This window comes from Mixophyes fleayi, chromosome 12, assembly GCF_038048845.1.
Source record: "Mixophyes fleayi isolate aMixFle1 chromosome 12, aMixFle1.hap1, whole genome shotgun sequence".
NCBI classification, from domain to species: Eukaryota; Metazoa; Chordata; class Amphibia; order Anura; family Limnodynastidae; genus Mixophyes; species Mixophyes fleayi.
In genome coordinates this window covers 48,599,673-48,622,685 of record NC_134413.1, presented here as the reverse complement: position 1 = coordinate 48,622,685, position 23,013 = coordinate 48,599,673, and positions in this window count along the sequence as shown.

The window sequence follows — 23,013 nt, the reverse complement described above, 5'->3', positions numbered from 1 at the left end:
TTATAATAATGTCTGAGTGACTGTTAATATAGCTAGCAGGCATCCCAAGTTAGTTATCTAAGTCACCAGGTAAACTAGGAGGTAATTAGGTTAGAACTTCCAGATTATTTTCCTGGGTCGAACTGAAACGACCCAGGTCTTGGTGCAGTATGAATGGTACAAGTCCAAAATCCAAAATAAAAACAGTCTCAACATAACTTGACATCTTGAAATGCTTTTTGTACCATCGGTTTCATTCTACAATTTTTTCATTAAATGTTCTTCTTGCTGGATGTATTGAATTGGATTGGAACAATTTATTTTTATTCTTCTGTACTGTCCTTTCGGTATATTTCTTAGCCACAATGGGTGGTGATTTATATCTGCAGGTAGATAGTTAATACAATCTACTGGTTTTATGTAAGTATGTGTCATAATTTTTACTTGTTTTTTATATACTTCTAGGTCAAAGAATTGTACCATTGACTTGCTTATATTAGCTGTGAACTCCAGATTTAATTTCATTGCTGATAATCTGTTTCAGAAAGTTATCCAGTGTAGATTGTTCCCCATTCCAAATAAAGAAAATAAACCTGTGCCAACATAAAAGTTGGTTTGTGTACTTTTCAATAGACCATATGTGCAAAGTGTCTCCACAGTACAATACTGACTGAAATAGCATTGGAAAATGTATTAATATGTACTAATATAAATGTTATTGTATCAAAATGTATCACAGACTCAGATCGTGTAATGCTGCAGATACAATGTGTTAAATGTCTTAATGTTTTACACAAGTGTGGTGTGTAATTCCCTGATGTAATATTGTAACACTTTGTAAGGTGTATCCGGCCAAATAGTTAATTCAGTCAAGCCCTTCCATGTAGAATGAAGGTAACAGAGACAGTATGTCTAACAGTTAAATAACGTAAGTGTCCACTGATAGACCCCAGCTGAAATGGGTAGGACTGACCCTACTCTCTGTGTAAATAGCCAGGAATAAAAACAATATATACATTATATATTGGAGGATCCTGGTGTACCTAATACAAGCACAAAGGACTCTGGGCAAAGCATTGCAATGCTGCCAGAGGAAACCGTACCAGGACAAGGTCTGTGTGTGCCAGTAGTCCAGGCTGGGGGACACAGGACTGGTTAGCAAAATGACAGTGGTTATACTGTGGGAGAATAAGACTCTATAGGACACTGAGATTGTTACTTTGGGGGGCTGACAGCAAGAGGCTGCTGGACAGTACATGTTACAATAATATAGTTTTGTGAAAGTCTATGGTATTGTATGGTCGCAATAAAGCCATATTTTGGTATCTTCTGGTCTGCCCGAGTGAGTTGAATCCCACAGAGGGTAAATACACTCCCAGCTATGGGTGGTTTCCTCACACTTACCAAAAATACAACCAAATCCCCATTCTCTTATCATCTCCTGCCTTTACTACTGCAACTTCCACCTATCTGCCATTCCCTCCTCCCATCTATCCCAGCCTTATTCCATCCTAAATGCTTTGACAAGACTGGTCTTCTACTGTTGCTGCTTTGCATCCTTCTCATACTCTGCAAATCCCTACACTGTCTCCCTATATCTTCCAGAATACACTTAAAATTACTCACTTTCACCTACAAAAGCCACCCAGTATCAGAGTAAGAAAGACTATGGGCTAGATTTACTAAGCTGCGGGTTTGAAAAATTGGGGATGTTGCCTACGGCAACCAATCAGATTCTAGCTGTCATTTTGTAGAAGGTACTAAGTAAATGAAAGCTAGAATCTGATTGGTTGCTATAGGCAACATCCCCACTTTTTCAAACCCACAGCTTAGTAAATCTGGCTCTATGTATTTTTTAAGCAACAAATATGAAATCAAATCCCCATTTTACTTTTATTAAGGATCAATATAAATTGTTAAATGTATGAATGTAAAATATTATGCAAAATTCTAAAAACACCCTAACCTTAGGCTAGCAATTAACAAACAATATGAATATTGTAGCAATTCAAACATGTGATTGTTACGTTTTGTTATCATTCTAGCTTAATTATCCCCAAGGAGCTCTAAAATAGTCTGTCTGCATCAGATCTTGGGCCAGGACAGTAACCATTGTATTTACTCAAGATTATGAGCTAGACTGTACTCTAAATGGTAACAATCCTTCAATCTAGCAAAGTTATGCTAAACACCTGCACCTTTGTTAATGTTTATAGTAGAGATGAGCGGGCTCGGATTCCGCTAATCCGAGCCCACCCGAACAGTGCGGATCCGAACACTGTTTGGATATTTCCGGCGGGCAAAAAATCCAAAACCTTAAATCCGAACCAAAACCTTTCGTCAGGTGTTTTGCGAAACAAATCCGAACCCAAAACCTCAAGCAAATCCGAATCCAAAACACAAAACACGAGACACCAAAAGTGGCCGGTGCACATCCCTAGTTTATAGCCATTTGTTTGTAGATATTCCGAAAGTACTCTCCACCAAGACACAGGCGCTGTTAATATGCCCTCATAAGATGTTCATAAGATGTTTGCCAATTCCAAATGCATCATCTGCTACATAAATGAATGGGAGTGGACTGCTAGTTATTCCTGGTAGTGGTGTGGAAGCTCTTGACTCTTTTCAAATGTGAAGTGCTGAAATATATATTTAAATTCAATAAGGAAACATTAATAGTTATAAAATTTACTTTTACTACATGGCGGCATAATAATTCTTATGTGCTCTTCATCAAATGCCCCTAAACAAGAGGGTAAATTACAGTATTTAAAAATTCAGTTATTTTGTCCCATATTGACTTGTTTGGTTCTGGCGTGACTTGGTTAAGCAATAGCCTCCAAATGGCCTTGCATGATTATTGATTGGTAATACTGTTCGCAGATGTTCCCATCCTAAATTCAAAATGCATGGAAGTTTAGAAATGTCCCAAAATCTTGAACCTGTGGATTAAATATATTTATATTTCAATTGCAGTTCTGTGTATGAAAACACTATGCCATACAATGAAGGATTACTCCTGGAGACAACTAAACAACTATAATAAAATGCGGCATAAATAGTTTTTAGTCTCCAACATTAATTTTTTAACAATGTAATCCTTCTTTTGACTGTAACTCACCAGTCCGCTCAGCTTCATCCACTTGAAATACTTACAGTTGAAACACTGTTTAAAATCTCCTGGCTTCTAGCTCAAGTTAGTGAATAATTGAATCATATCATTTTGGCAGCAGAAGAAATGAAAAAAGGCTGCTTTTTCACCATAACTCACCTATCCCCTAAGTAGGCAATAACCGCAGCCAAAAAAAGGCCAAGAAACAAGTAGCTATTTTCAAATCTCCTATTGCCTGGCTTAAATAATCATTTCTTTATCTACTTGAGCCAGAGAGATTTGAAGTGGAGAAAAGTAATGTATCGGTAGTGTTACAGTACCAAACGGTTTCCAGCAAAAGCAAATGAAAGTAATTTTCGTGATGATGATAATTGTATTGAGGATATACCAAAACCAGAAGTACAAAACCCCAACTATAATTAGGAATTCCAAAAATGTAAATTTCACCATCTCCGGCATCAACTCTACATCAGCTACAGCTTCTAGGAGGCAACTCAATGTTTGTTTGTTTTAATAATAAAAAAATAGAAGTACAATTTAATGAATTGACGGATGCTGTCAAACACATGTGGAGAAGAGAGATGAATGCTTTCATTTTTCAGTTGAAATCTTCTTTTGAAACAGGTGCAAACACAGGAGACAGCAATTTGAATTTTTATTATGAACGAAATTTATTACTGAACAGGGACAACCCCCACAACATACCCTTATTTTCACTATCAAGTTACATACATGCACTTTACTTTAGCACTATCACCTCCACAACAACCAACCAGTCACACGTACCATTCAGAAGAATCTTTCACACCTTATCAACAATCCCCAACATTTACATATAACCAATAAGTACTGAATAATAATACATGCTACATAGAGATGAGCGGGCTCGGATATCTGAAATCCGAGCCCACCCGAACGTTGCTGATCCGAGCCGGATCCGAGACAGATCCGGGTATTCCCGCCAATTGCAAAACTGAAACCGAGGCTCTAAATCATAATCCCGCTGTCGGATCTCACGATACTAGTATTCTATAAATTCCCCACTAGCCGTCGCCATCTTCACTCGGGCATTGATCAGGGTAGAGGGAGGTTGTGTTAGGTGGTCCTCTGTCCTGCTATATCTCGTGCTGTGCTGTGCTCTGCTCAGTCCAGTGGTGCTGTGTCCTGTACTTCTAAGGGCATTGTTATTTCCCCATTATTCCAAAGTTATAAAAAAAAAAAAATATCCAAAAACAATCCTGCAGTATAAGTCCATTGGTACTGCAATATTACAAAGTTCACTGATTCAGCAGTATAAGTCCAGTGGTACTGCTATATTACAAAGTTCACTGATTCAGCAGTATAAGTCCAGTGGTACTGCTATATTACTGCAGGCAGCTGTGCAGTGGAATTCAGACCATTTGAAGGCGGAGGTATTATGGCCCCGGTACCAAATTGTGTAACGGGACCACTGCACTATGCAGTCCAGAAAGCTACCTCGGTGAAACGTTTTGGACTAAAAACAATATTGTGAGGTGTGAGGTGTTCAGAATAGACTGGGAATTAGTGGAAATGATTGTTATTGAGGTTAATAATAGCGTAGGAGTGAAAATAAACCAAAAAACTTGATTTTAACACTTTTTATGTTTTTTTCAAAATAAATCCGAATCCAAAACCTTTCGTCAGGTGTTTTGCGAAACAAATCCGAACCCAAAACCTCAAGCAAATCCGAATCCAAAACACAAAACACCAAAAGTGGCCGGTGCACATTCCTAATGCTACATATGTTTAATGATGTATGCCTAATTATAATTGGTCCATCATGTGATACTTCTATAAAATTTGTCATACTAAAGTGTTTTAGGTGACATCTTCTAATAAAGATATGTTACTGAGTATCCCAAGCAGCTCCTCTGCTGGGGATAAACACTTTGAAACATTTTGGTTTCAAGAAAATCTGACCTAATTGGTAACTATAGTGCATATAACACTTGTTATACTACTACCATCAAAGTCTGCCATGTTTAGAAGCAAAAAAATGGGACATTACATACTATTTGTTCAGTGCATTACAGCCAAATATGTCTTTATTCCAATTGCCAAAGGCAAAATAACCATAACACATTTGATCCTACATTTGCAATTACTTTTATTATACACACATTAAGGGTCTTGTTTGATACATTTTGCATTTGCAAACATACATGTTAATATTCTGTAGCAAAAAAGACTGCTTACTTGTATGAGTGTGCCGAGTTGCACCCCTCTCAACATGTGCATCAAAGTCTCATTAGGTCGCATATGAATCTTCTAGTGGCACCCTGACTGGATGTGGGCTCTGTCAGTTTCCTACATTCCACTGACATTGGATTCTCCTGACCCAATGGTAGCCCACTTAACACCCTGATTCCTGACAAGCATTCAGCTCATTGTAAAGCGAACATTGACCAGCTGACCGCATCCTGCCCCATGATGCTACCTTTGGCCTTGTTGAGACCTAGTACCAGGATTCAGTGTTCAATCCAGGTCATGCTTGTAACAATGTAGTATGTGTGTTTGATGGCACAGGGGGCTTGTGGCAATGTAGTATATGTGTGATGGCACAGGGGGCTTGTGGCAATGTAGTGTGTGTGATGGCACAGGGGGCTTGTGGCAATGTAGTGTGTATGATGGCACAGGGGGCTTGTGGCAATGTAGTGTGTATGATGGCACAGGGGGCTTGTGGCAATGTAGTGTGTGTGTGTTAGGTAGGTGGTGGCTAAGTAATCTGTGCTATTTTGTTTGTGAGGTGATGGTGGGGCAATTTAATGTTATAGTGTGGACTATTAATTGAAGATGGGGGTTTGGGGGCTGTTAATTGAATGTGGGGCTGAGTTTGGGGAGCATGAGGTCTCTGTGTCAATGTGAATATGAATTATTTAATGGTAGTGACGGTTGCAGGAAATAAGTGTATTTTTGAAATGTAAATATTATTAATTTATTGCTGGGGCTGTTTGTAGGGAGAGAAATAGGTTTATTTATTAAATGGGAATACTATTATTTTAATGTTGGGGCTGGAGGAAGGCCTAAGTATTAATCTTGGGTCCTATTGATTTAAGGCCAGTGCTGGTTGGAATTTTCTAAATGTAACCATTTTTCCCCCCCAAATAGGGCCCCCAACATTCCAGGATCCAGACAAGCCGCAACTAAAGAAACCAGCAGCCACAGGTGGTGAAAGTGGAAAGAATAGGTAGGCGAGAGCAGGCTAGTCTGTTGTTCTGATTCTAGTGAGATAATCCCAATTTTTGGTGACTGTTCTGCCCAATCTAAGGGCAGGTCAAGACTGTACACTTTATATACACACTGCATTCCTTATATACTACACTATGGTGCTAGCTGTCCTTCGTGGGCTTAACACATCCCCTCTAGTGGTTTGGTTATGTCTCTCTAGGTGGCTGGCCACACCCCCTCTGGTGGGCCTCTACCATTGTATTCCCCCTGTGGGCCTTTCATGCCCCAGTCCGACACTGCATCCATGAATTATTATTTTTTTTGCTCAATTGTGATCTCGTTCCTGTTATTATCCATACTCTTTTCTTGTATGTCATATCTGTATGAGTATAGGGCACTACAGATTCTGTTTTGGCATATAAACAATGTTGATGATTTCCATGGGGCATGCTTCACTTATCTGAATGAGTACTTTACTTAAGTTACACTTAAGTCTAAGATATGCACAAATCTAGATCCGGACATTTTGGTAAGCATGCGCAGTACGGAAATGCGTATGTTTAGGCAACAAAAAATGACATTCACCCAACTCTAAATGAAGCCATAGGAATCTTACTTTCAGGAAACTAAGCAAAGAATTTCAGTGGTAAAATCTAAATTTTAAGATTATATTAGCTTGCAATGCATACCTTCCAACTGCCCCTATTTCGGCAGAACATCCTAATTTACAGCCCACAAAAGGGACTAGGGCTTAACAGAAAAGTGGGTGCTTTTTTATTTACCAAATATGGGTGTAACTGAGCATAATTTTAGTTGGGCAGTAATTCTGAATGTTGGGTGCTATGCATAATACAATGCAGCTTTTGCTATTAATGTAAGAAAGATTTACTTACACAATAAATGAAATTCAATTGTGGAAAGTTGAAAAGGAAAGTACTTTGAAATTCTAGTTAACAGAAAGCCGAGTAGCAGCACGCAATACCAGATAGTGGCTGAAAAGGCAAGCAATCCTGTGACGCAATGCAAGTGATGCAACATTGTATTACTATTGTGCAAGTCACCACATCTTGAATATGGGGTACCATTTAGGACAAAGGGCACAGGATAGCACATTAACAAAGGAAATAAAAGGGTTAAATTAAAAATAGAACTGAAAAAATAAGGTTTTTTTCACTTGAGAAAAAGGTACCTTAGAAATGACCTAATTAATAATAAAACTATCAAACGAATTTCTGTACCTAAAACTGAACAAAGACAAGAGGGTATATTTACTAAACTGCGGGTTTGAAAAAGTGGAGATGTTGCATATGGCAACCAATCAGATTCTAGCTGTTATTTTGCAGAATGCGCTAAATAAATGACAGCTAGAATCTGATTGGTTGCTAAAGGCAACATCTCCACTTTTTCAAACCCGTAGTTTAGTAAATCTAGTCCTAGGAGTCATTTTGAATGGTGGAAAGAGGTTTCACAATCACCATAGGAAAGGGCACTTTCCAGTAAGGGTGGTTAAGATGTGGAATTCATAGCAAATTGAATAAATGAATTAAACGAGTACCTTACTTAAAAGAAATGGACATCTTAGGGTTTGGACGATATTCCCCATAATGCTAAATTGGCAACTGTCATACTAGGTGTCACTCACCGGAGTGTGAATGCCTCCACTCTGGTACGTGGTTCTCCATCTTTCCCGCTCACACCTGTGTGGAACCGCGGCCGTCCGCCATCCTGTCGCACTGGGCATGCGCAGGTCCCTTTAACAACTACACCTGACCACTAATGTGATTGATGGATCAATCACCCCTCCCTACTTAAGGCACCTGCAGCCTTAGGTAGGGGCCTGATCTTGAAGTCTCACTCCCAGTGAACTTCTATAAGTGTGTGCAGTTTCCAAACTGCTTCCAGCTCTACTCCTGTCTGCAGTTTCCAAACTGCTTCCAGCTCTACTCCTGTGTGCAGTTTCCAAACTGCTTCCAGCTCTACTCCTGTGTGCAGTTTCCAAACTGCTTCCAGCTCTACTCCTGTGTGCAGTTTCCAAACTGCTTCCAGCTCTACTCGTGCTTCAGCTTCCACGCTGCTCCCTGCTCAACTCAGCGGCGGTTCCCATACCGCTACAACGCTTCACTTCTCAGCTGATTCCGGATCTACACAACTGGGTATGCTCTACTGACTATTGACTATTGCCCGCATACCAGTTGTATCCATTGTTGTTTGCTGCACAGGGTACAAGTACCCATATAGACTGTGTTACTGCATTGCTTCATTTAGGACAAGCTTTCACTCAAGCTACGATATCTCCTCACGCTACTACTACTTAGCGTTATTGTGCATATCTGCTGTGACCAGCTTCTCCTCCCTGCAAGTCATCTACTCCATACAGACTATTCATTGTGCCTTCCATCTCTGCCTCACAAGACATTGCTCTACTCGCGCTGTTTCCATACAGCCACAGTTTGCCTTTCAACTTCACTCTCCTGCACCTGGACAAGTCCTCATTCCTTCTCACAGCAGTGGTACAACTTGCTGCACGCAGACCACTGACTTCCCTGCTACCTACCCGCACCTGGACAAGTCCTCCTATCACAGCGGTGGTACAACTTGCTATACGCAGACCACTGACTCTCCTATTACCTACCTACACCTGGACCAGACTCCTCCCCATCACTGCAGTGGTACAACTTGCTATACGCAGACCACTGACTCTCCTATTACCTATCTACACCTGGACCAGACTCCTCCCCATCACTGCAGTGGTACAACTTGCTGTACGCAGACCACTGACTCCTCCTCTACCTACCATCACCTGTCCACGTCCACTCCTCGTGTCTACATTATCTTCAGCCTCCAGTTTACTGCTCCAAGTCGCTGACTTTCCTCTAACCATAGCTGCAAGTCGCTAACTTCCTCAGACTATCTCTACTCTCCTGCTGTTGTGTTGCTCCAATCATTCACCCGCCTGCTTTGAGGTGCGTGCCATAACCCCGCCTCTCTAGCAGAGTTCCATCTGGTGAAACTCGGGTAAGCAACTCCTAGTGCCCGTGACACTAGGTTATTGTGTGTCAGATAGCCCCCTTTGGAACATAGGAGCCAGAGAAGCACATATTAACTAGTGAAATCCAGCAATGATTCTCTTATGCAGCTCACACTATTCTTTAAAGCTAAGCAATGATGCCAAGACCAGCAATGGTGATCTCTGATGTTGGATAGTAGCCCCTTTATTGAGGAGTCTCTTCATCATCATTTCATCACCATCATTTATTTATATAGCACCAACAATTCCACAGCGCTGTACAGAGGATATTTATCATTCACATCAGTCCCTGCCCTATTGGAGCTTACAATCTAAATTCCCTGCCACACACAGACAGACACACAAAGGCCAAGGTTAATTTTATCAGCAGCCAGTTATCCTACTAGTGCGTTTTTCTTTTGTAGAAAACAGTGACTCCGATCACAATGCATCCTCTGCATGGCTTCTTCAGCCCGAACTTCACGGACAACGTTTAGTAGATTGCACCACCCACCGCAGGCTGGTACATTTCTCTTTTGTGGGTAAATTTTTCAGCTTATAAATTTACATATGCAGCTTATAAATGTGTAATTACATTTGCTCAGATTACAAGGTGTAACGTTTCTGTTCAGGGTTCACAGTAGGTGGCGACATACTCTGGGCATCATGCTATGAGCATCGACCATGCCGGCTGCATTTACTATGCTTGTAAAATAATTGTGATGAAGCCGTGCATCACCTGTATTTCACCCCCCTCCCAAACTGTCTGAAATTACATGTGTGGTTTTAGCGGTATAAATTAAGACCAATAAATCTAGTTATAAGGATGAACTCTAGTGACAAAATCAACATTATATGTACCAAAAATATTTCACACTTTAAGCACCAATTTAATCAAATTTGATAAGACAAAGAAAATAGGCAATATATATTAATATATTACTTGCTTGATCATATGCCATGGTTTCATGCACACATATATATATATATATATATATATCAGAGAATTTGAAACCAATGTATAATCACACCTAACTGATATGTATAATGACTAATAGATAATTGAATGCGATGCCTAAACAAATCAATCAGGCTGAGGGGACAAGAGCTTAGAAGAATCTGACTTAAGATCATGACTGAGACAAAATAATTTCTACAAACTCATTACCATATAAAATTTAACATTTATAATACTCACGCATGTGCCAGTGCATTTTAATTAAATATTTGAACCCCATTAGCTTCTCCAATGAGAGAGTTAATATCCAGTGATAAAATTAAATAAGCGATCGTGGGAGCTATAGGAAACTGATATTAACTGATCAAAATAAATTCACTGAGCTCTATATCCCATGTTTAATGCAGAGATCGAGATTCTCCAAGAACCAATACGCTGAAATAACAAGCAGAATATAGTTTGTTACTGACAGTGAAGGATACCCTGTGGGATCAGAAAACCAGACAAAAAGTACCCTTAGACTTGGATCTGAGTGAATCATCTGGGCGCTCAAATAGGCGAGTAACTTCTAAATAAATCTAACGGTCACTTAATATTCATATATTGAATCAAAAACCTCTAACCTTATTTTAAAAATTAATTAAATATATATAATATTATAATATTCAATACCAATTCACAAAAAGAAAAATGCAGCTCCTTTTTAGAAGTAGTCTGTACTAAACCAATGCGAAGAAAACCAAAACAAACAAAAAGAAAGAGGCACTTTGTCTATATTATTGACCACCAACCAGCTTATAATTAAAAACAAATATTTTTATTATTCTTATTCTAATATAAAATCACCCAAATGAATCATAAAAAATACAGCCACATAAAAACATAAAAATATATTATAATTCCACCTTGTTAAAGAAATATTGTTTTCCTGTTTAGGAGTCAAAATCCATATATTCAACACTGGGGGTGCACTCCCCAGTTAAATATCTTACATTACACAAAAAGTTTGTCTTTGAGACAAAATACTGATTGTCTAAATCCACAAGTAAATCTCCCAAAAGGTTCCGGCTGTGTAGTATATTGAAATATTGAGCCACTTATTTCAACAGTTTATTTTGAGCTTTTAAATCCTGCTCATACAAACCTAAAACCACATCAACAGTACAACTTTTCATATGAGCCTTCTTCCTTGATGGAACAGTCTGTGATATCCAGAGAGCTGCAGCTCTCACCTGCAGCCTTCTGTGACACTTGTGGTTTCACAAAGAACTTGCTCAAATTACTGGTTTGTGTATGTTAATTTACCTTTCAGGTAGCAGCTGATATTATTCACAAGTCTCTGTGATTGCCAAGGTTTGCACAGATAATTATGCAGATTTTCTTGCACAGGTAGCTTGTCCAAATTGCCAACTTGTATGTGACAGTTTGCCCTCCGGGCAGCAGCTGATTATACTCACAAAACCCTGTGGTTTAAGAGGTTAAAACAGATGATATTGCAGGTTTGCCTGCTTATATAGAGATCCAGTATTCCAATCTTCTAATACAACAGCCACAAACTTCTCCTCTTTTGTACCAGATAATTGATGTTTCTTGCAATCAATCAGGAATACATAATTTTCTTATTACAAATAAAAACAAGTCCCAAACTCTTACATGTTTCTCCACTGCATATAGTGTGGTTTCATCAGCAAGTATAACCATACTGTAAAACTGCTACCTTAAATAGACCATGCGATCAAATAGGAGCCGATTACCAATTTGACTCGGGTGGAACATTATTTAACAAAAAAGCATTTCATTTAATTACAAGGGATTGGTGGTCCTCTAGTTTCCACAGACATAAACATCATATTTCTTTGGCATATTAAACAAGTAATGCAATATCAAATAATCCAAAACTTATACTTAATTCAACATTACAATATATAAAATATATTCAATTTGTATATAACAAAAAAATATATAAATAAAAAAAAAATTACCTTCTTGGATACTGCTCCATTGAAAGTAATTGTATTGTTTCGAAAATCTCTACCTTATCATTTTGAATCTTTCCAAAAATCAATACAGATTGAAATTCAATCATTTGATGTACATTTATAACATACCGGACACTAGCAACTTGACATATAATGGTTATCAGAGAATTTGAATAATGTAACGACATCAATAGATTACTGGGAGCTAATAAATGCAATTCTTCAGGGAATAATAGAGTTTTACTATTAAAACTAGTAAAATGACATAAAGAGCTAAATAACATCTAGGCAGCATTGTTTAACTAGATACAATAATGAAACAATAACATACAAGTATCCAGCTTGCCTTAAGCATAATATTCACTGTCTTTTCACTTCACTTTTACAATTTTATTTTTAATAAGAAATAGGAAGTGGCTAGGTCCATGTTTTCAACTTCGTATTGCTCCATGTGGCCACACACCCATGGGGGTATATTTACTAAATTGTGAGTATGAAAAAGTGGAGATGTTGCCAATAGCAACCAATCAGATTCTAGGGCCTGCTTCATTAAGGAACTTAACTTAAAAAAACTTCTTATTTACGTCTTCTGGACAAAACCATGTTACAATGCAAGGGGTGCAGCAAATTAGTATTCTTTTTTGCACATAAGTTAAATTAGGGGTGTGCACCGGGCACTTTTAGTGTTTTGGGTTCTGATTAGCTTGAGGTTTTGGGTTCTGATTTGTTTTGCCAAAACACCTGACAAAAGGTTTTGGTTCTGATTTAGGGTTTTGAGTTCTGATTTATTTTTAAAAAAGCATAAAAAGCGCTAAAATCCATTTTTTTTGGGTTTTTTTTTACACTCCTACGCTATTATTAACCTCAATAACATTCAATAACAATCATTTCCACTAATTTCCAGTCTATACTGAACACCTCACACCTCACACCTCACAATATTGTTTTTAGTCCAAAACGTTGCACCGAAGTAGCTTTCTGGATTGCGTAGTGGATTTGGTATCGGGGCCACAATACCTCCTCCAACTAGTCTGAATTCCACTGCACAGATGGCTGCTCCTCCATCCTCTGCAGCATATAGAGGGTGGAGTTCTAGCGCGTCAATACCTCTTGTTTTCGATCATGACAGTGCATTTTAATTATTTTTGGATTTGGCCCCAACACTGAATGTAGTTTAATATCTGATATGCATCCATCTGGACTGCGTAGTGGAGTGGCCACAGTACCCAATTTGGTACCGGGGCCACAATACCTCCTCCAACTGGTCTGAATTCCACTGCACAAATGGCTGTTCCTACCTCCTCCAACTGGTCTGAATTCCACTGCACAGATGGCTGTTCCTACCTCCTCCAACTGGTCTGAATTCCACTGCACAGATGGCTGCTCCTACATCCTCCAACTGGTCTGAATTCCACTGCACAGATGGCGGACACCGGATGCACGTCTAACACCAACATAGCTGTTAAGGCCGCAGTTATTTTTGGGTACAGCAGCAACAGTAAACGTAGTTTGTCTTTTAAATAGCAGTACCTAGTATTTTTTTGGTACAGCAGCAACAGAGAACGTAGTTTGACTTTTAAATAGCAGTACCTACTATTTTTTGGTACAGCAGCAACAGTGAACGTAGTTTGACTTTGAAATATCAGTACCTACTATTTTTAAACTACTTTTTTTATGGTTTTTTTCAATATTTTTGTATACGTTTTTTATAATTATTTTTTTCTTTTTTTATAACTTTTGAATAAATTTGAAATAACTATGCCCTTAGCAGAACAGAGCACAGGACACAGGCAGCAACCACTGGACTCAGCAGGACAGAGCACAGGATAAAGCACCACTTGACTCAGCAGGACAGAGCACTGGACAAAGCACAAAGAACAACTAAACTGATCAGGAGCTCTCTAACTACAACCTCCCTCACAAGTGATCACAGCCAGAATGAAGATGGCGCCCGCAAGGTGAGTATTTATGACATCCGAGTCTCGCGAGATCCGACGCGAGACTTGGATGTCATAGCCTCGGTTTGGCTCCATTTGCCGCCCGGAAGTTCCCGAACAGTGCTCGGATCGGCCTCGGATCCGCACTGTTCGGGTGGGCTCGGATTGCGAGAATCCGAGTCTGCTCATCCCTAAGTTAAATACTGACTGTTTTTTCATGTAGCACACAAATATCAACTTTAAATTTCAGTGTACACATAAGCTATCAAGTATTTGTGTGCTATATTAAAAAACAGTCAGTATTTAACATATGTGCAAAACAGAATACTAATTTGCACCCCTTACATTGTAACATGGTTTTGTCCAGGAGACATAAATAAGAAGTTTCTCAAGTTAAGATCCTTAATGAATCAGGGCCCTAGTTATCATTTGCAATAGGCAACATCTCCACTTTTTCTAAATAGCAGTTTAGTAAATATATCCCATAGGCTGCAGCGCACTAAGATAAAGTAGCAGGTCAATGGAAATTTAAGTAACCTGGCTTGTTGCTTTAATGGCACTCTGATATATTGCATGTTCCCTTTAAAAATAAACTTCCAATATGGCCTGTATGTTTAGTAAGGAAACAGTCTGTGGTGGGGGTTTATTTCAGTTGTCTGTGACTACAAGGCTTGTTGGCAGCTGATTATGGTACAAAATGCAATGTTTTTACTGCTACTGACTGTTTGGGACACCATAAAAATACTATGAAACTTTTATAGATGTTGGGAAGCACATAATATTTCCACATTTTGAACAGTCAATAGCACACACATTCCATTCTCTCATTAGAGAAAAAAATGTCCACATTAAAACTGATAAATAAAGCATGTGGTTTTCATTTCTAGTACGAAGCAGAGGGGAAACTCACAAGTCGTACATTTGTTCTTCTGAAAGAAATTACCAGCAGTTGAATTCATGGTTCACATGGTTCACAGCAATGTTAATGTCTAGGCAGGATGATAGTCATTGCAGTGCTTCACTTATAGTATGTGAACTTTGTACTGAGTTGAACTTTAGCCCAATGTTCCACTTACTTTCTCTCTCTCTCTCTCTCTCTCTCTCTCTCTCTCTCTCTGTATGTGTATATATATATATTAGAGATGGGCGGGCTCGGTACCCCGAGATCCGAATCCTACTGAATTTAGGGTATCCGAGTACAGAGCCGAGCAGGCTCGGTGCTCTCCCGTCCGTTTGGTTTCAAAATCGAGGCAAAACGTCATCGTGACGTATTCGTTTTTCTGAGCTCGGATCTCGTGAGATTTGAAAAGCATAAATACCCGCCTCCACAGCAATCCTTCGCCCTTTGACAGGGAGAGAGCAGTGTTAGGTCACACTGGGTATATCAGTGCAGGGACAAGGATTGATTGTATTCAATACCATTGAAAGCTTAATACCAGTTGTTACAGCAGTAAGAGGAGAAGAGAGGAGGGTTTTTGTTCAGTTTCTGGCACTCCAAATGCTGTTGGGGTGTCCGCCATTATTTTGCAGAAATTTATCTGGCTATCAAAAAAGTCCTATTTTGCAGCAGTGTCAAAAACAATTTGTAGCACTACAAGTGCTTTGGGCTCAGAATGGATTCAAAGCAGTCCACATATGAGCAAAATGAACAACCAGGTTCTGTCACCAGTCCTGATGGTAGTGTTCCCAGTACGTCATCTGGGAAAGGCGATGTCAAACTACACCGTTTTTGAAATCGGGCAAGAAAACTCACACCCCAAAAAAATTTACAGTGTTGAAGCGAAAAAGAAGTGTAACTGAGGAAAAGTTAAGTGCAGATAAAAAAAAATTGCCAACATGCCATTCTACACACGCAGTGGCAAAGAGAGAATGAGGCCTTCACCTTTGTCTATTAGTGGCAGATCCAAAAATGTTACCGAGCCTACAAGTGGTGCACAACTGCTGTTACGCGTCAAAGCCGAGCTGCAGGATAACAGTAAGGCATTAGAGGATAATGTTTGCTCTGAATCAGAAATGACACCAATCCCTGTGGAGAGTCCATCCACCAGTGGTATGTCTAATCGTGAGCATTCTGATAATGTACTCATAAAGAAGGACCCTTTCAGCAGTTGATGTGTGCCTGAACAGCCCAAGTGTTATACACAAATTGAGGATGCCACTTTGGAAATAGAAGCGGATGAGGGGGACATTTGTGTAGGCAACGAGGGCGCTAATGAGGATGTTGATGAGGATGAGGTTGTAAGTCCTGCACCAGTGGCAGCAGTTCTGGCATGTGACAAGAAAAAGGCCATTGTCATGCCTGGCCATAAAAGAAAAAAATCCACTTCTTATGTGTGGAATTATTTCTACCCAAATCCAGACAACAATTGTATAGCCATTTGTAGTGTATGTCAAGCCACAGTCAGTCGAGGGAGGGACCTTAACCATCTTGGAACCTCGTCTATGTTACGCCATTTAACTAGAGTTCATGACAAAGTGTTGGGAAAAGCTGAAAGTTCTTCCAAAAAAAATACCAGCACTCCATCATCAGCTAAGACACTCCCGCCACCGACATGCCGAAGGCTACAAAATACACCCACCACACCATCCTCATCAATATCTTCAGTAGCGCACGGAGTTAGCACTTATTAATTGTTTCTGCCGTGGCGCAACCTGTGATGGAGAGAGAGTGGGGAGTAGGGGGGAAAATAAGGGGGGGGGGGAGACAGTATACACAAAAACAGCCGATCTTAGGGTGCTGCTGGTATGGGATACTTATACAGCTTCTTATGTAGTTTGGTCTATACTTATTTAGCTTTGTTTATAGCCCTAGTGCCGTGTATACTGTGGTGGTAGTTGTGGTTTTGAGCGTATGGCTCTTATGGGTAGGGCGCGCAGGAGGGTTAGACTGCCCTGTTTACAGCTCAAAGTCTGTAGCTCGCAGTAAAAACTGCTATCCTTGAAGAGGCTTGTTGTTTGTAGCTCAAAGTGCTAAGCTTACAGCTCTAAAATTGGGGTGCTTCTTAATATATTGTAGCTCAGAATGTAGTGCTATCCTGTTACCAGGGGATGGTGTAAATATGTATAATTTGTCTAGTGTAATGAATATGATAGTATGTGCTAAAAATATGTGGAGATATGTGCTGAGTAAATATAGTGGGGCTAAGGAGTATAGGTGTTAGGGATGTGGATTATGGGCTATTATTGAGGTGTGTGTGTGTAGGTTTTGTTATAGACGTTTTGCTCTTTAGCTCTTAGAAGAGCAGTTTTAGAATGGTCTTACTTAGTGGCTGTTCTGGGCACGTTGCCGTTGGTGGGCAGGTGGCTGCTGATGGTAGATGTTGATTGTAGCGCTGGACGAGCGGTCGGGGTGGCTGCAGCCGAGCGACATCCTCGTGTTGGTCTTGGAATACAGATGCGTTCCAGCTGCCTCACTTCCGGTATTGGGTTGGAACGCACAGACGCCTGTGCGTTCCACTGCAGAGTAGGGCTCTCCGCGTGTGTGTCTCTTGCTCTCGGATGTGTATCACCTTATGTGGAGCGGCTTGTGAATCTGTGGTGCTTCTCCGCGTTCAGGTTTTTTTGGTTGGCTTGTCTGGATCTTGTGAGGTGTCTATCCAACGCGTTTCGTCCGGAGACTTCGTCAGGGATGTGGCTTGTGTGTTGGTAAAATGGTCTTCTTATCCTTTCCTTCCAAGTGTTGTATCCAATGGGATGAGGACACAACAAAAGAAGACTCCGAAAAAGTCTCCACATACATCCACACCAACCTTAACACCAAGTCAAACTTCTTCCCACAACATATGAAAGGATCATACATCAAAACCTTCGAAACCCTAGTCGAGAAAGACCTCGACAAGCTAAAAGACAAAAAGGTAAGACCACCTAACCTCTCTCCACAGGAAAAACAAGCTCTCAAAAACCTAAAAGAAAATAAAGACATCGTTCTTAAACCAGCTGATAAAGGAGGCGGAATAGTCATCCTGAACAAGACAGACTACCTAGAAGAAGCGAAAAGACTCCTTAACGATAAAACAACATAAAACAGATTGGAACAAGACCCCACTAGCAAATACCAAAAGGAACTTTAAAAACTACTGAGCAGAGGCCTGAAAGACGGAATACTGAACAAAAAAGAACACAACTACATCTACAAACCACACCCAAGGATACCAGTATTCTACTACTTACCGAAGATACACAAGAATACAGAAAAACCACCTGGAAGACCAATAGTATCAGGCATTGAATCCCTTACCAGCAACCTCTCAGAGTATATCGATAAATTCCTGCAACCACTAGTGACCACACAAAGAAGCCACCTCAAGGACACGACACAGATCCTAAAGGCTTTGAACGAAATCAAGTGGGAAAAGAGCTACAACCTAGTCACGTGTGACGTGACCTCCCTCTACACCATCATAGACCATAGCAAAGGATGCAAGCACAGCAACCACTACCTAGAAAAGAACCCAGACATACACAACACGCAGTCCGACTTCATCATAGAAGCTATCTCCTTCATCCTTGACCACAACTACTTCTGGTTCGAAGACACATACTACAAGCAAATCACAGGGACCACAATGGGGACGAAATTTGCACCAAGTTACGCGAACCACTACATGGCAAAATGGGAAGACGACAACATCTGGAACAACAACCCCCACCATAATGATCTGGTCACATGGAAAAGGTACATAGACGATATCTTCTTCATATGGAAAGGCAGCGAAACAGACCTTCTCTCCTTCCTGCAACACATTAACAACAACGATCTCAACCTGAAGTTCACCTCTAACTCCAGCAAAACAAAAGTAGAATTCCTGGACCTCACGATATACGTGGAAAACAACAACATAAAGACAAGAACATACATGAAACCAGTCGACTGCAACAGCTACATCCCAGTCAGCAGCAACCATCACAAGACCTGGCTGAGAAACATCCCCAGCAATTCAGGAGACTTAGAAGGAACTGCTCCTCCATGGAAACTTTCAAGGCACAAGCAGACACAATGAAGCAAAAGTTCCTGGAGAGGAAATACGACCAATATCAACTAAACCAAGCACTGGAAAAGGTAGAAAAACTGGAAATGGAGGATCTCCTTTCCTACAAAAAGAAAGAAACAAAAGAAGAAATTACACCCCTGTTCATCACGAACTACCGCAGCAACCACAGAAAGTTTGAAAACGTCCTGAAGAAACACTGGCATATCCTATTGGAAGACGACCAAATCAAAGAATACTTACCGGAAAAACCACGGGTAATATATAGGAAAGCAAGAAACCTGAAAAACATGCTAACGGCCAGCTTCATCCCAACAAATGGAAAAGAAAAGAAAAATAAAGAAACCTGGATAAAAGGGAAGAAGGGTTTCTACCACTGCAACAGATGCACAGCATGCAAAACCACTAGACAAAGCTCCACGAAACCATCCACCAACTTCACCTCACATTCAAACGGAAGCAAACACAAGATAGAAGACAAGATGACATGTGACTCCACGGGAGTCATATACCTACTTGAGTGTCCCTGTGGACTTCAATATATAGGAAGAACCATCCGAAACCTGAAAACACGGATTCCAGAACACATAAGGAACATAAAAAAAGGAATACAGAACCACAGTGTATCAGAACACTTCAGAGTAACCCACAATCAAGACCCTACAGGACTGAAGTTCATAGGCATCAAACACATCCCCAAACCGTGGAGAGGAGGAGACTACTGTCACGGGCACTAGGAGTCTTTACCCAGGTATCACCAGATGATGGACTTACCAGAGCAGTATAGTTGGTAATATGGTACTCTGGTAGCGGGGTGACCACGGAACAGGAGACAGCAGATGGTGAGAGAATGCTCGAGGAAAGTCTATGACTAGCAGCACTGGTAATAGGTAGATAACTGTACACGAGGAACTAGATGGACAAGGAAACGTGAGGGTAGTCAGTGGTCTGCGTATAGCAAGTTGTACCACTGCTATAGTGAGGAAGAATGTCCAGGAGTAACGAGGAGGTGGTGAGAGTCAGCGGTCTGCGTATAGCAAGTTGTACCGCTGTCTAGGTGAAGGAATGGAATCCAGGTGAAGGTATCAGGGTAGCCAGTGGTCTGCGTTAGCAAGTTGCACCACTGCTATGTGAGAGGATACTTGGAACTGGTGTCACAGGGAACAGGAGACAGTGGTCTGCATCTAGCAAGTTGTACCACTGCAATATATATGTGAGGAGGGGCACGAGGAGATGAATGCAAGGCAGAGTATACACGGACACACTGAACTTGATCCCACGATGATATGCACAATATAATAATAATAGCTGAGCAGCACTGCACAAATATTCAAAGTCACAAGAACTATCCAGGCAAATAGGAAACACTGTCAAATGACAGCAACAGTCTCGGTGGATAGGAAACTCCGGAGGAGAACAACTCAGTCCAGTTAGATATGCAATACACCAGCACAGTCAATGAAAAGTATGCATACCGTGGTTCAGGAGAGCAGGCTGTCAGAGAGACGTGCCGGGATACCTGAACGGCTGCAGTCCGGTAGGATGAGAAACCACTGGAGGGTGGAAGCGGTAACCAAGTAGGGGCAGCGCACGGTAGGTAGACCAGCAAGGTTTAGGCAATACTCAGGAAGCAGTAGTATATAGAAATGGACACCTGGAGAACATTGGAGAGTTGAGGCGATCTGATAACCAATAGCTGAGATGAAAGCAGCGGAGCGCTGACCCGATGCAGACAGGCGAGTTGACATAAGCAGGAACACTGTGGAAGCACGGAGACAGCGGATAGGAATCAGCTGGCTGCAGACACGATGAACACTGGGGAGTTGCGATGAGCAGGACTCTGTAGAAGCACGGAGGCAGCGGATAGGAATCAGCTGGTGCAGTCACGATGAACATGGGAGAGTTGAAGTGAGCAGGATACTGTAGAAGCACGGAGGCAGTGGATAGGAATCAGCTGGTGCAGTCACGATGAACACGGGAGAGTAGGAAGTGAGCAGGATACTGTAGAAGCACGGAGGCAGCGGATAGGAATCAGCTGGCTGCAGACACGATGAACACTGGAGATCTTGCGATGAGCAGGACTCTGTAGAAACACGGAGACAGCGGAAAGGAATCAGCTGGTGCAGTCACGATGAACACGGGAGAGTTTAAGTGAGCCGGATACTGTAGAAGCACGGAGGCAGCGGATAGGAATCAGCTGGTGCAGTCACGATGAACACGGAAGAGTTGAAGTGAGCAGGATACTGTAGAAGCACGGAGGCAGCGGATAGGAATCAGCTGGTGCAGTCACGATGAACACAGGAAAGTTGAAGTGGTTAGGAAACCACAAACGAACAACAGGAAACAGCAGGAGCTGAATACACGAGGAAACACTGGAACACCTTCAGAGGCTTATGGGGAATGAGACTCCAAGATCAGGCAATGAGGTATTGACCACAGGTGCTTTAAATAGGGAGTGTTGCCTGATCAGCCAATTAACTAAAAGGAACAGATACTGAAGGTTTGAAAGGGCTGCACATGCGCAGACCCTCAGGATGGTGGACGGCCATGGTTCCTAAACACACGAGAAGTAGCACTCACAGTCCGGTGAGTGACAGTACCCCCCCCTTTAAAGGTGGGCACAGAACACCTGGAACCGGGTTTGTCCGGATACTTGGTATAAAACTTCTTAAGAAGAGCTGGAGCGTTGAGATCTTCAGCTTTGATCCATGAGCGCTCCTCAGGACAAAAGCCCTTCCAATGAACGAGGAAACGAAGAACTCCTCGTGAAATTTTTGCATCCAAAATGTGAGTAATCTCAAAGTCCTCCTCTTGATGAATTTGAACTGGCCGCGGTGCTGAAGGAGGGACCGAGAAATGGTTGATGATGAGAGGTTTGAGCAAGGACGCATGGAAGGCGTTGGAAATACGAAGATTCTTGGGAAGTAGAAGTTTGAAACAAACTGGATTTATCACTTGAATGATCCTATACGGACCAATAAAACGAGGAGCGAATTTCATAGATGGGACCTTCAAACGAATATTTTTGGTCGATAACCAAACACGATCTCCAATTTTCAGTGGTGGAATAGCCCGCCTCTTTTTATCTGCAAAAGACTTATATTTGTCTTCTTTAAACAGGTTTTGATCTGAGACCATATATTTTTGAAGGTTTGGCAAATAGTCTCTACAGCAGGAACTTGGGTGGGAGGGAGGGCAGGAAATTCCGGAAAAGACGGATGGTGACCGTAAACCACAAAGAATGGAGTCTTAGAAGATGACTCATGGTACATGTTGTTATGAGCGAATTCAGCCCATGGAAGCAATTCTACCCACTTGTCTTGGTTGGCTGACGAGAACATCCTTATAAACGTCTCAAGATCTTGATTGACCCTTTCAGTTTGTCCGTTTGATTGAGGATGGTAGGAAGATGAGAGTGATAATCGTATGCCCAAGGTCTTACAAAGGGCCCGCCAGAATCTGGAAACGAATTGTACTCCTCTATCTGAAACAATCTCGGACGGACATCCATGAATATGAAAGATTTCTTTGATGAAATAGTCAGCCAGTGTAGAAGAAGAAGGCAAACCAGTCAAGGGAACGAAATGCGCCATCTTCGAAAATCTGTCCACCACTACCCAAATAGTATTGCAGTTTTTACTAGGAGGAAGATCAGTAACAAAGTCCATACTAATATGGGTCCATGGCTTGGACGGAATGGGTAGTGGTCGAAGCAAACCCGGTGGAGTTCTGCGGGAGGTCTTGAACTGGGAACATAATTCACATGCGGCTACAAAATCTTTGACATCTCTCCTCATAGAAGGCCACCAGTAACTTCGAGAGAGGATTTCAAAGGTCTTTCGTTCACCAGAGTGTCCAGAAAAA